This window comes from Stegodyphus dumicola, chromosome 1 (genome assembly GCF_044657685.1).
Source record: "Stegodyphus dumicola isolate Sdum_Otavi_A_Nest chromosome 1, ASM4465768v1".
Taxonomy (NCBI): Eukaryota; Metazoa; Arthropoda; class Arachnida; order Araneae; family Eresidae; genus Stegodyphus; species Stegodyphus dumicola.
In genome coordinates this window covers 57,261,367-57,274,439 of record NC_140768.1, presented here as the reverse complement: position 1 = coordinate 57,274,439, position 13,073 = coordinate 57,261,367, and the positions used below count along the sequence as shown (strand labels likewise).

General features: G+C 35.7%; 1 non-coding gene across 1 annotated transcript; it reads left to right on the top strand.

Moving 5' to 3' along the window:
- The first annotated feature begins 12,225 nt into the window (after positions 1-12,225).
- LOC118180227 (small nucleolar RNA SNORD116) lies at positions 12,226-12,319 on the top strand. The gene has a single exon (XR_004756606.1). It is a non-coding gene; the product is annotated as a small nucleolar RNA SNORD116 (small nucleolar RNA).
- The last annotated feature ends 754 nt before the right edge of the window (positions 12,320-13,073 follow it).

The following is a 13,073-nucleotide window of genomic DNA, read 5'->3' as shown; positions in this document are numbered from 1 at the left end:
CCACTGGATCAGCCCACGAGCTCAGATGATGACTTACCAAAGACTAAAGGTGATCAAACAGTCAGAGTTAGATCTCAGAGACAAAATTTTAAGAAAATTAAACTTAGTAGTTCCCCTAAAAGTACTACACAAAAACAACAAAATCAGGACAGTATCCCAATTACACCAGCTACTGAGGTAGCAGTTAATCAAAATACTCATACGCAAATTAATGAGACAATGGATACAACTGCACCAGGTAACGAAAACCACACTGACATGACCACAAATAAGCAAAAACAAGATAATAGGAATTCAAAAATTCCGTCAATTACTCTTAAAGAAAATAAACTGAAATGGAGTGAAATTCGATCCATATTTCTACAGCGAAAAATCAAATTTCACGGGGAACATATTCCTTCGGGAAGTATTAAAGTCATTACCGAAACACCTGGCGATTACCGGACTGTAGTCCAAATACTTAAGGAAAAACAGGTTGAACACCACTCGTACATCCTCCCGGAAGACCGATATTTAAAAGTTGTCCTTCGTGGACTTACGGAACATACCCTGATCGATGACATCAAATCTGAACTCGAAGAACTTGATTATCAAATCAACGATGTTAAACAGATGACTAGACGGCGTAATGGAGAGGTCACCAAGCTTCCTCTGTTTTTAATTTCACTACCTAAAAGTGACAAGTCCAAGGAAATCTACAATGAGAGATTTCTGTGTCACATGAAAATTATAATCAAAGAGTATTTAGGTCGACAAGGACCCCTGCAATGTTTTCGTTGCCAGGGGTTTAATCACACACAAGCGGGTTGCAATTATGCACCCAAATGTGTCAGATGCGGCAAAGGACATTTTGTTAAGGAATGCCCTGATAAAGACAACAATGACAAACCTCCAGTCTGTGCCAATTGCGGGGGTTCCCACACTTCTAGTTTCAGGGGGTGTGAGAAGTTCCCCAAAAGAAAATCCGAGAAACCAATCAATTTCCCCAGTAGGGTAATTGAAAATAAATCCTATTCGCAGGCGCTCTCCACAGGCCTTTACTCGGATATATTGAGTGAAGCAAAACAAGTCTTCACGGACCTTGCGGAACTAGTTTCTGTAATAAAAAATCCGGGATTTCAGATCTCGCAACAAGTCAAGGAAATAAAAGATAATAATCAAGAGAAAAATGCTTCTACTACTATAGATAATGGGTCAAACTAGACCAACAAAAGTTCCCATTTCTATTATGACTTGGAATGCCCGTAGCATTCACTATAAGCTCACTGAACTATCAAACTTCATCTCATGTCATAATATTGACGTGGCGCTCATTACTAAAACCTTCGCTACGCCAAGCACCCCGATGAAGATTCCAAATTATTCATGTTATCGATGCGACCGTCTAAGTCACCGAGGTGGGGGGGGGTCGCGATTTTTGTACGCAACTCTCTCCAATCTTGTCTGATCTGCGAAGAGCGACATAATGGGCATGAAATTGTGACTGTGTCGGTATTTCTGCCGCATTATGGTAACGTTTACTTCACTTCCATGTACAATCCTCCACAGAATATGCTTGATATAAATTACCTCGCAAAATTACTGGACACCAATAAACAAATCATCCTTGCAGGGGATTTAAATGCTAAAAGCCAGGATTGGAATTGCAGGAGAACAAATAAAAACGGAAAAAAGCTTTCAGAATTCGTTAATAATTATCCTATTTACTTTCATGTACCAAGTGAGTACACGTATCTGCCGAACAATCCCAATACAGGGGACATTTTGGATATTTTCATTTCAACCATCTCCCTCTCTTTCAATCTAGAGGTTATTCAAGATTTAGACTCAGACCACTGCCCGGTCATTGCGACCCTAGGTACAAACAAAGATATTATGGAAGAGCAGATTATTTCTACTAACTGGAAAATTTTCAATGAAATTCTCTCAAAATGTAATACTAACAGTACTTTACGCACTCCGGAGGATATTGAGATTGCGACCAAGCATCTTACAAAAGACATACAAAGTGCCTACCATGCGGCCACTAGAAAAATTCCTAGAAGACAGGTTACTAATAAACTACCACAAAGGATTAAAAGTCTCATCAGAGATCGAAATAAGCTCAGGAAAAGGTTTCATCTCACGTGCAATCCTGATACCAAAAAAGAGATGAATAGACTTAGTAAAGAGATTAAAAAACAGATAAACTCCCACTGTAAAGAGCTCTGGGATGAGAAAATTGAGAGTTTTAACGAGCCTAGTAGCTCATTCTGGTCGTTTGTAAAACGTCTCAAAAATAAACCCACAGTTAATAGACCGATTTACCATGAGCATGGCATTGCGCTCACAAATATTGAAAAATGCAATACACTCGCTGAGCACTTTGAAAGGCAATTCATTACTAACTCTTATCCGTGTAATCAGGATTTTACAACTCATGTGAACTCCACAGTGTCTGAATGGCTTTGCAAAAATAATTTACAAAATCACTTAGAACTCACCTCACCATATGAAGTCATGAATATTATTAAAAAGCTCAGGAATAGAAAGGCCCCCGGGCAGGATAATGTTAATAATGTGGCGCTAAAATGGCTGCCAATAAATATGATTAATCGACTTACAGGTATTCTGAATGCCTGTCTGTTCAATAGTTATTTTCCAAATATATGGAAGTCTGCTAAAATGATTGTGATCCCAAAGCCGGGTAAGAATCTGACGAAAACGGATGGGTACAGGCCCATTAGCCTACTGCCCAGCATGGGAAAAATACTCGAAAGAATTATCCTCAGCAGAATTCAACCACATCTAGATAAATTACCACTTGAACAGTTTGGATTCCGGAAAGCCCTGTCCACGACAAAGCAACTGGTTAGACTTAATGAGTTTATTGGTAGTGCACTGCACAATAAAAGATATGTTGCCTTACTCATGTTAGACGTGGCGAAAGCGTTCAACCGCGTCTGGCATGAGGGGTTAATCTATAAATTAATCGGTTTGCAGTTCAGCACCGAATTGATCAAAATTATTCACTCGTTTCTTTCCCATAGAACATTCAGCATTCACATTGATGATAGCACCTCAGATAAAAAGCAAGTGCAGGCCGGGGTCCCTCAAGGATCTATTTTAGGGCCTGTGCTCTATCTATTCTATGTAGCAGATCTACCTGCAGAACATCTAGATCCAAATTTCTTCATGGGCTGCTACGCAGACGACACAGCTTTTGCCGTTAAGTCTGGGTCACCAAATTTTGCGATTAAGAAACTGCAAAAATTTATGCCAAAACTTGAAACTTGGTGTACCAACTGGAAAATTGCAATTAATGCAGATAAATCTAAGCTTATGATTTTTAAAAAGAACAAAATGAATCACCCTTTATCTGAACAACTTTTGTTATTTAATACGGTAGTTCCAGTTGTAAAAACTGCTACTTATTTAGGTCTAAAATATAGTGCTAATTTCCTTTGGAAAGAGCATGTAAAATGTGTCAGAGGTAAGACTATTGGAGTAATTCAAAGTCTAAAGCCGCTTCTGTCTGCGACCTCCAAATTAGACATCAAAAGAAAAAGACATATTTATAACTCCATCATACGCCCTATTTTTGCGTACGCTTCTCCGGCCTGGGCAACAGTTCAGAAAAAGGAGTTGAACACGCTACAAATCATCCAGAATAAGGTACTTAGAACGATAGCAAATGCGCACTACTACGTCTCAAATCAAACATTGCACAATGACCTGAAAATGGAAACGGTAGAAACTTATCTACACAAAGCGAATGATAAATTCTTCAGTAAAGCGCAAGAATGCAATCATATGTCAGATTTAAATGTATTAGACTATGTTATTCTCGAAGAAGATGCTTCACTTAGACCGCTCGCGGCCCACCTCGCCCGGGACTTAAATTTTCCCACATAAAATTTATCTTGATGGGAATGTACAGTGCCTGTATATATATTGTATTTAGTGTATAGTGTATTTTATTTATTTACTTCTCATTTATTATATTGTATGTTTGTTGTATTTCTTTTCACTTGTTTTATTTACTTATGTATGATTAAGCTTAATTGTTATGATTTATATGTATTCAGATATAGTGATTGAATCTTCTGGATTATGTCTTTGATCTCTTATGATACAACGCAAACATAATGATACAGACCCTCACGGCTCCTGCTTTGCTTATTGCCTGATGCGCGCGCCACTCCTTGGCCTTGCGACTCATGGTCGCCCCCTGTAGCCACCTTTGACCTCCTGTAACTTGTCATGAAAAATTCAAAGTCTTGCGCCCTCCGGGCTTAGCTTTCAAGAGCCGGATAAGTTGCGTGCTCCGCGACATTTCGGCAATAACCGTGCAGACTAGACTAGACTAGATTTTGTTTTTAATTGACAGATTGCTCTTTCGAGCTAAAAATGGGTAAAGATGGGCTCTAGCGCCTTTCGCTTTGTTGAGAACATTTTCAATGTGAAGGCGCCAGGTTAATTTTGAATCAAGTACAACTCCTAGGTACTTGTAAGAATTTGACCAGGGAACATAGTCATCAAGGAATTTAATATTAATGGAAGGGTACGGGAGGGGGCTACGTTTGAATATCATAGCAGCACATTTAGCAACATTAATTTTTATTTTCCAAGTGATGAGCCAGTGCTCAAGGCTAGAGAGATATCTCTGAATGATTTGGACCAAGTTTTCAAGGCGTGTGTGTTGAGCTAGGATGGCCGTATCATCTGCATAAAGTGCAAGAGTGATGCTAGGTGATTTTGGTATGTCATTTATGAAAATGTTGAACAAAATTGGGCCTAAAAGTGACCCTTGGGGGACGCCGCTTAGTATAGGACGGGGTGCCGAAATGAAAGAATTAACTCGTACAGAAAAAGATCTATTAGTGAGGTACGAGTTAATAATATGAATTAAATGGGCCGAAACGTCAAGGCGTATGAGCTTGATAATAATTCCTATATGCCAAGTCCTATCAAATGCTTTGGCTACGTCAAGAAATAAAGCGGAATAATGGAAAGCAACCACTGAACGGATTTTTATACCCTCTGGTAGTACCAAACGCCAGGAGGTAACGCCATCTATCGGCAAAAATAGTAACTGAATTAAGATAGTAGAATTTTAAAGGCATTAGGAAGGACACTTAAAATCATTAACTAAACATGCTAAATCTTTGTGAATATGAAAAGCCTCAAGAAAATCCAATTCACCTATGGAAGAAGCCTTTTGGTTGATTTTGCAGAGCCAAAGTCAAAATTATGTTTAAATGTCCAACTATGATACGCTATTGAAGACTTGTTAATTTAATGAAAATTGTTTGAAATTAACAAGTCTTCAATAGCGTATCATAGTTGGACATTTAACCATGATTTTGACTTTAGTCGGTGAATTGGATTTTCTTGAGGCTTTTCATATTCACAAAGATTTAGCATGTTTAGTTAATGATTTTAAATCCAATCCAGTCCTTCCTAATGCATTTAAAATTCTACTATCTTAATTCAGTTACTATTTTTGCCGATAGATGGCGTTACCTCCTCGCGTTTGGTACTACCAGAGGGTATAAAAATCCGTTCAGTGGTTGCTTTCCATTACCCCCACAGCACGAAATATTCCCAAATTTGCTACCCCTGTAGAAGTGTCTCAAACTATTAAAAAACTCAAATCACGCAAAGCTCCCGGAAATGATGGCATTTCTAATACTGCAGTTAAAAGTTACCTCCCTGTGCAGTAGCGAATTTCACTAGCATTTTAAATGCGTGTTTATTTAACTCCTACTTTCCACAGCAGTGGAAAAGTGCAAAAATTATTTTAATTCCTAAACCTGGAAAGGACCACACGAAACCAGAGGTCTATCGACCTATTAGTCTCCTACCTGTGCTCGGAAAAATTTATGAGCGCATTATTCTCTCACGTATGCAATCCTATCTAAAGATGTTGCCTCCGGAACAATTTGGTTTCCGCCAGCACCTTTCTACTACGAAGCAATTGTTACGCATTACTGACTTTTGTGGATCTGCTTTGCATAACAAACAAAGTGTTGCTCTCCTCCTGTTGGACGTGGCGAAAGCCTTCGACCGCGTCTGGCATGAGGGGCTCATATCCAAATTAATTACTGCTAACGTGGACCGAGAAATGATCTTGACAATTCACTCCTTCATTACAAACCGGACTTTTTGTGTTTGTGTGAAGGGTGCTATCTCCTCGTCTAGAAATATCCGGTATTCCGCAAGATTCAATTCTAGGACCTTATATGTATCTATTTTATGCTGCTGAGTTTCCTCAAACATCTCAAAATAACGCTATTTTGGCCTGTTATGCAGACGACACTGCCCTGGCAATAAAGTCTGTTGATATGAATCACGCCATCAAAAAGCTATAAGATGTCATTCCTAGCATTGAAAGATGGTGCGCGCAATGGAAAGTCCAAATAAACGCAGCCAAATCTCAACTTCTCCTCATACGCAGAAATAAAAGGAACACACCTGTCAAAAGAGGACTTTATCTATTTAACGAAATTGTTCCAATTGTTCTCCATGCCAAGTACCTCGGAGTGATTATAAATGATCGCTTAACGTGGACTAATCATATAAATTACGTCAGGGATAAGGCCTTACAAATTATCAAATGTCTCTTCCCAATTATTGGTAAATACTCCAATCTCGACCTGGGAAAAAAAGCGGCTCATCTACACGTCTGCGATCAGACCGATCATGACTTATGCCTCCCCAGCGTGGGCCGCCCTGACCAAAACTGACCTCAATAAATTATGTGTTGTGCATAACCGCTATCTCAGGATTATTAAGAATGCTCATTATTTCGTGACAAATAAGTGTCTACAAGATGACCTCAAGATCGACCCCTTAGATAAGTTCATCGCAAAGCAAAATCGGAATTTCTTCAGAGAAGCCCAGGACTGCAATCATATGCGTCAATTTAACCTCTTTGAATATGAAATATTGCACGAAGACAGGCACCTTAGACCATTTACTGCATTTATCCTCAATGAAAATCAGAACTTTCCAACCTAAGTTTTTACCCTGTGTTTACTTGGAAAACTGAAACGCTGAAAGTTAAGCAGCCACTATCGGGGTCAAGGCACGGGAGGGTGACCTCCCAAGTGACTACGAACTAAAGTCTTCTACTGCTTACTGTAGATCTCTCACTGCTCCTATTGGTTTCAAATTTATTTTATTTTATTTAATTTAACTTCTAGTTTACTGGAAAATATGTTTTTATGTCTCTGCAATTGAATATTTTGTAAATAGCAAATTTTCATGATTTTCGCATACACGTCTCAACAGCCAATCAAAAGACCTCTACTAAGAGATATCTTTGACTGCCTCTGCTGGACTCCCTGCGTAATTTTACTTTGTAAATACATATTTTATTTTTGTATATAGTCTTTCTAATTGTGAGAAAAATGCACTTTGATGTGTTTATGCACTGAATATTTGTAAAAATGCACACCGTACCTGAAACTTGGACCAGCATCTCTCCAGCCTACCAGACGCCGCTATAGCCTCACGTGACAAAGTAGTCACACCCTCTTTCATTTTGCATCCTGTCCTCCGGACACACTCATGCATTTGCTATACCTGCAATGTACTTTTTAATTCATGACAGCCGGTATACAGCTTGCTATCTGCAAGCTACACACGGCAATAGTGGGAAAAGAAAGGAAGCTTTCCATTATTCGAAGTTCAGATTTTGAGCGTGAAGGTACAGTTGCCCCTCGCTCCGTATTTTTAACTTCGCTAATTTTCTTGTCCTTTGTGTTACATGTTTGATCAGATAGCCTGGCTCAGTAAAAGTAGGCGGGCAATGTAACTCTGATTAAAAATCCGATTATAACCACGTGTTTCTGAGACTCCTTCCCCTTTACTTTTCTTCTTTCTAGGTATTTCTTTCTCCTGATGAGGAGGGACCTTTAGCTGCCTTCGAAATCGATTGAGTGTTTCATTATACTTACGCTATATACAAGGTTGTTTTTACGATTTTGAATATTTATTTTGTTAAGAAAAAATTATGGTTCTTTCATCTGATTTAAGATCGTGTATTCTCTCTGCATTTAGTTTGGGTTTGTGACCAGTACTCTACACTACGGAAGTTAAAACCACTCTAGTAATGTATCCGCCTGACTTTTACAAAAGTCGTAACATTCAAGACTAGAAGAAAGAAGAAATAAACTGTTTCATATTTTCAAAAACAAGCAAATGTGTATATTGCTGCCCTTGTAAAATATTTTCCCCATTATAATCCAATTAAATTAGGGGTTTCTAAAACTGGAAATCTGTAATAATACCTTTATCAGAAACTGAAGCCTTAAAGGAACATTTGTCATCTATCCGTACTTTACAGAAAAAATCTTTGCTTTAAACATAATCCATTCTGATTTATTGCAGCTGATAGATTACGAAGAAAATTATTATAAAAAAGTATTGAAAAGTTCTATATCTTTTGTAAAATTATTATGTCTGCTATTTCACGTACTTGGAATATCTCACGTACAATTCTTTTAATGGGCTTTTAGAAAAATATGGTTATCAAAGACGAAGAAATGTAAGTTCTTTATCACGTGATATTTGTGAGGAATTCATTGGCATTATTAAAAATATTTAATGGTATATATAACAAAAGAAATTAAATCAGGAACTTAATTACAGCATTATACTCAATTCTATACCGGGTAGTTCACACACTGATCAACTGATATTAGTTATACGGAAGGTATTGCAAGTAGTGTTGTAAAAGATTTATAGGGCTTTATATTGAATGAAGAACGTCAGGTATTGTTCGCTTTAGTAAAATAAGGCATAGAAATTAAACTTTGTCGAGGGCAAAATTGAACAACACATAAAATATATCAGAAGAATACTCAGGATTGCAGGCTTAGATTAAATCGGTAAAGTGCGACCCACATCCCCTGTGATATTTTTTCTTAAAATTCAGCGGGTAGTTTTGCTGCAGAAAGTTTTAATGTCATTGTTTAATATTTAATGTTTGTACAAAAGTTATTAACTTTTTTCCTACAAAACCCTATAGATGTATTAGAAAAAAGATGAAAAAAAAAAAAAAAAAAAAAAAAAAAAAAAAAAGATGAGTGTAGAAAAGTTATAAGACAAATTTTATCCCTCACAAGTATAACACACTGCTACAGAAATATCATTAACTTTTTCTAATGTAAAAATTATTAAAATTTTTTTTCTTACTCCAGTTTCCAAGGTATCCAGAAAAAGATCTTGCTGTATCTTAAAAAAGTAATGAAACTGTTAAAGAAGTGCGTCTACTATAGTATATGGAAAAAGAACTATGAAATAATATCAATACTTGAAAATAATCGATGAATTTTCTGGATGTTATCAGCTCTTCTACTTAACAGCAATGTAATTCAATAACCGATTATTTAAAAATATTCCAAGAAACATTTTAGGAGTTTTATATTTTATTTTATTTTCCATAGAATATTTAATTTTTATGTATTTTAAACTCGATATGCAGAGAAAATAATATAAGAATATTTAGAAATAAAAATATTAGATCACAATATTATTTAAGTATTCATAGTTTTTATTAATTATGTGTATTTAATTATTTATTACAATTGGGTACTTATTGCGTTTCAGCATATGGGTACATAAATACTTTCTTAAAAGCCCCTTAAATTTTATGCCAGAGCCTTCCAACTGTCTTAATCCCCATTTTTTACCGCTTTCATCTTTCAAATTCAACCTTACATCATTATACTATGATAATTTTTGCCATATTTTACTATCCCATAAATTTGTGACCATCATTTCTATTACACTCTGTATACACACTGCAGCTTATGATATGTTTTAATTCTACTTAGTTTGTGTGTAATGCTGAACATGCATATTATCAATTTAGTTTTATTATATATATGTAGTATGTATCTGAATTTTGCGTTTTATATAATGTTTAATATTATTAGCATTCTTACGTAATCGCGGTAAATTTTGGAACGAGCTATCCATGAATATGTAATTGCACACTCTTTCTCTCTGTCTTTACTTATATGCAAAAGTATAAATATTTATAAACATAGCAATAATCATTTTCTCGATGTAAGAAACTTTATTGTTTCCCTTCAAGTAAGAACAATGTGGATTACTTTTCTGTCCATAGTAATTCAAATGCGGTGCAACAGTTAATTTAAGGAGATCAATATCTTTCGCATTCCGGTGGTCTAATTCCTTCCCAAACGTTATCGATTTTTCTAAAGAAACTGGAACACACTTACAGCCCTTTATAATTTTTCATTCATTGTGTTTTAAAATAGAAGCAAAGACCCTGGTGGCTATATTTAACGAACACGAAATTTTATGTCCTTGTTCATTCGGTACCGCGGAAATGCGCATTTTACAATAAAACTTCTTATGTGATTACTTCAAGATTAATATCAGTACCAAAAACATCGATAATTAGTAAACGATAACTACTATTTTCATTCCAAGACTGTGCTTAGGATATGCGACTAGCAATTCCGAAACATTTTTGTTACATAACTTTCATAGACTAATGTGAAATGTGTTTTTCAAAAAATTTACTTTATTTTATGTAATGAGTCAACTCGCAGCTGTGCGGCCTCAGTATCACACTTTTGGGAAAATTCAATAAAGGCCTTATAAGATAAACAACGTCTGCTAAGCACGAATAGGCCGTAACATGGTGAGACGTTACGGCCTGTTCCCAACTCATCTTCACTTTTTAATTCCGAATGGCTAGACCTTCCTGGGCTCATCTCAATATAAAAAAAGGCCCAATCGTAATTTTAGTAGTTTAAAAGACTGTGAGATATTGCGATATTGTACGAATATCTGAGGAAATTTAAGCATTTTGTTTTATTTGTTGTGATAATAATAAATTTTATTCGCTTTTCGTTGAACTTGTGCATTCGATTTATTACGAACCCTTACGCACTCAATAATATGAATAAACAACTTTTTGACGATTTTCGAGTAACATTTCGTACAGCGACCGTTTGCTACAGCAGACTTTTTTATCTGTTTCTAGATCGTCATTATAACGTGAGCTGATTGCATTCATTCTCATAAATGACCATGGCCAAAAAGTAAAATCATCGAAGGCTCGTAATTTTTCTCTTTGTTCAAATTTGATTAAGAATAACGATCGCAGACCGTGTTCGTTTCATGAATCGTTTATAATGCTAAATATGGCTTCCGGCCTCCTATAGTTTAATAGGGAAATAAATTTAATTTTTACCTAAGCCGGGACCAAATTTGTGAAGCGTCATAAAAAATACTAAATATTAAAACCACATAGCATAAAGTTTTTTTTTCCATATGGCCGTTGCAATACAGTTGTGTGAGATATCTTAATCACTGAACTGCACTTTTAAATTTCAAAGCTTTCATTTAAAACATATAATTGCATCTGTGAATCTCCAACATAATTTATTTTAAGTTGTTAATTTAAAATAAAAATTCATAGTAAAATAGTAAATATTAAGTAACTCTAATATAAGATTTGAAGCAATTGCAACAAACAACGAAAGTATATACTACGAAAGTTGTGTAAGAAGAACTATAAATTTTGAAACCTGAATTCATGACTTGTAAGACTCTTATTTTTTTTTTTTTTTTTTTTTGTATAATAACGCAAAACTAATCGCGGTTGAGGCGATACGTGAAACTTTATCCAGCATAGTTAGGAAATTTCGTGCACCCACATATTTATCAGGTATCGCACTATCTCACTTCTGTTTCATTCCTTAAGCTTCATCTTTGATTACGAAAATTTCGAACCCTTGACAGTATGAAAGCTGCACTGGATGGATTGATTGCTTCCTACTCTAAGGAATTCTTTGGTAATGAAATACACGGTATTCCATCAGTTTGGTAAAAGATCTCGTTGAGTGAAAAGGATCATTTTTGATGTTATGTATATCATTTAATTTTGTGTAATATTTATTGAGATATCGACTCTTAATTCTGACAAATTATTACTACCGTTTTTGTTACTTTCTGTTTGAAGATCTGTTATTAAAATTTAGAAATCATTTACCTTAACAAATACTAAGAAATGATCATTTTATGAAACTGTGACTAAAAAGTTGAATTACTTAACTTGCATAAAGTATTCAGTAATTATTTACCTTAACACATATCCTACTGTTAATTCTCGGGTTCGAGAAACATTTATTAAATAAACTACTCAAAGAACAATTACTTGATTTCTAATTAATAAAAACAGGCTGTGATCAAAACGATGAATAGATAATAAACGCAAGCAACTGTACTTTCTTGAAGAGCTGAACATAATAATTGATAAATCTACAGCGTTTGTGTTATATAACTCATTTTCTTAAGATTTGGATATGTACTGTCACTTCTTCTTTTCATTATTTCTCATCAGAATGCAAATGAATTACGAATATTTGAGGAAGAGCTCTTAAATGCTTTTGAGATAGAGCTTTTGGCCAGCGACGCTCGCAGTTATACTTGTTTCTCACTCAGCTACGTTAGTCAGTTGTCATTAGCAATTTTGCTAATCGAGATTAAACCGCACGCTTAAAATTTGAGCTAGCGCTTAGTTAAGCCATTTACATTGTAATCATCTGCTACGAATCACTTTAATTTGAGAATTCAACTTTTCTGCTGTTTAATTTCCGTAAGTGGCAGAGTTTAATTTGTACACACAAGTTGTGCAGTTATTAAAATGCAAAAATAGGCTTTAAAAAAGAAAGTTGTTTAATATCATATTAGAACTTTTAATAATTAGTAATTTCACAGACGGAGCGATAACTCGTTCGTCAGTTTAAGTAGGCTTTAAATTTATTTACAAAGAGAAGAACTTACAGTTAGAACCCAACTTTGTAGAACAATGGTCGGAGACAGCTTTCCCTCCAAGACTCTAAATGGTTGCAACACTTGCAAGCCCTACGGAAGCGTTTAGCTGCATATTGGAGACCATGGGAGCGATCATGAAGCCAGCCATTAGCTTCGATGGTAGAGGTTTCGCCGTTCATGGAGAGATTGGAAAGTCACTTTTTATTGTATCCTGTAGCTGAAATACAAAAGGTCGAAATTACAGTGGCTGCGCTTAGAGGTCAAGCGGT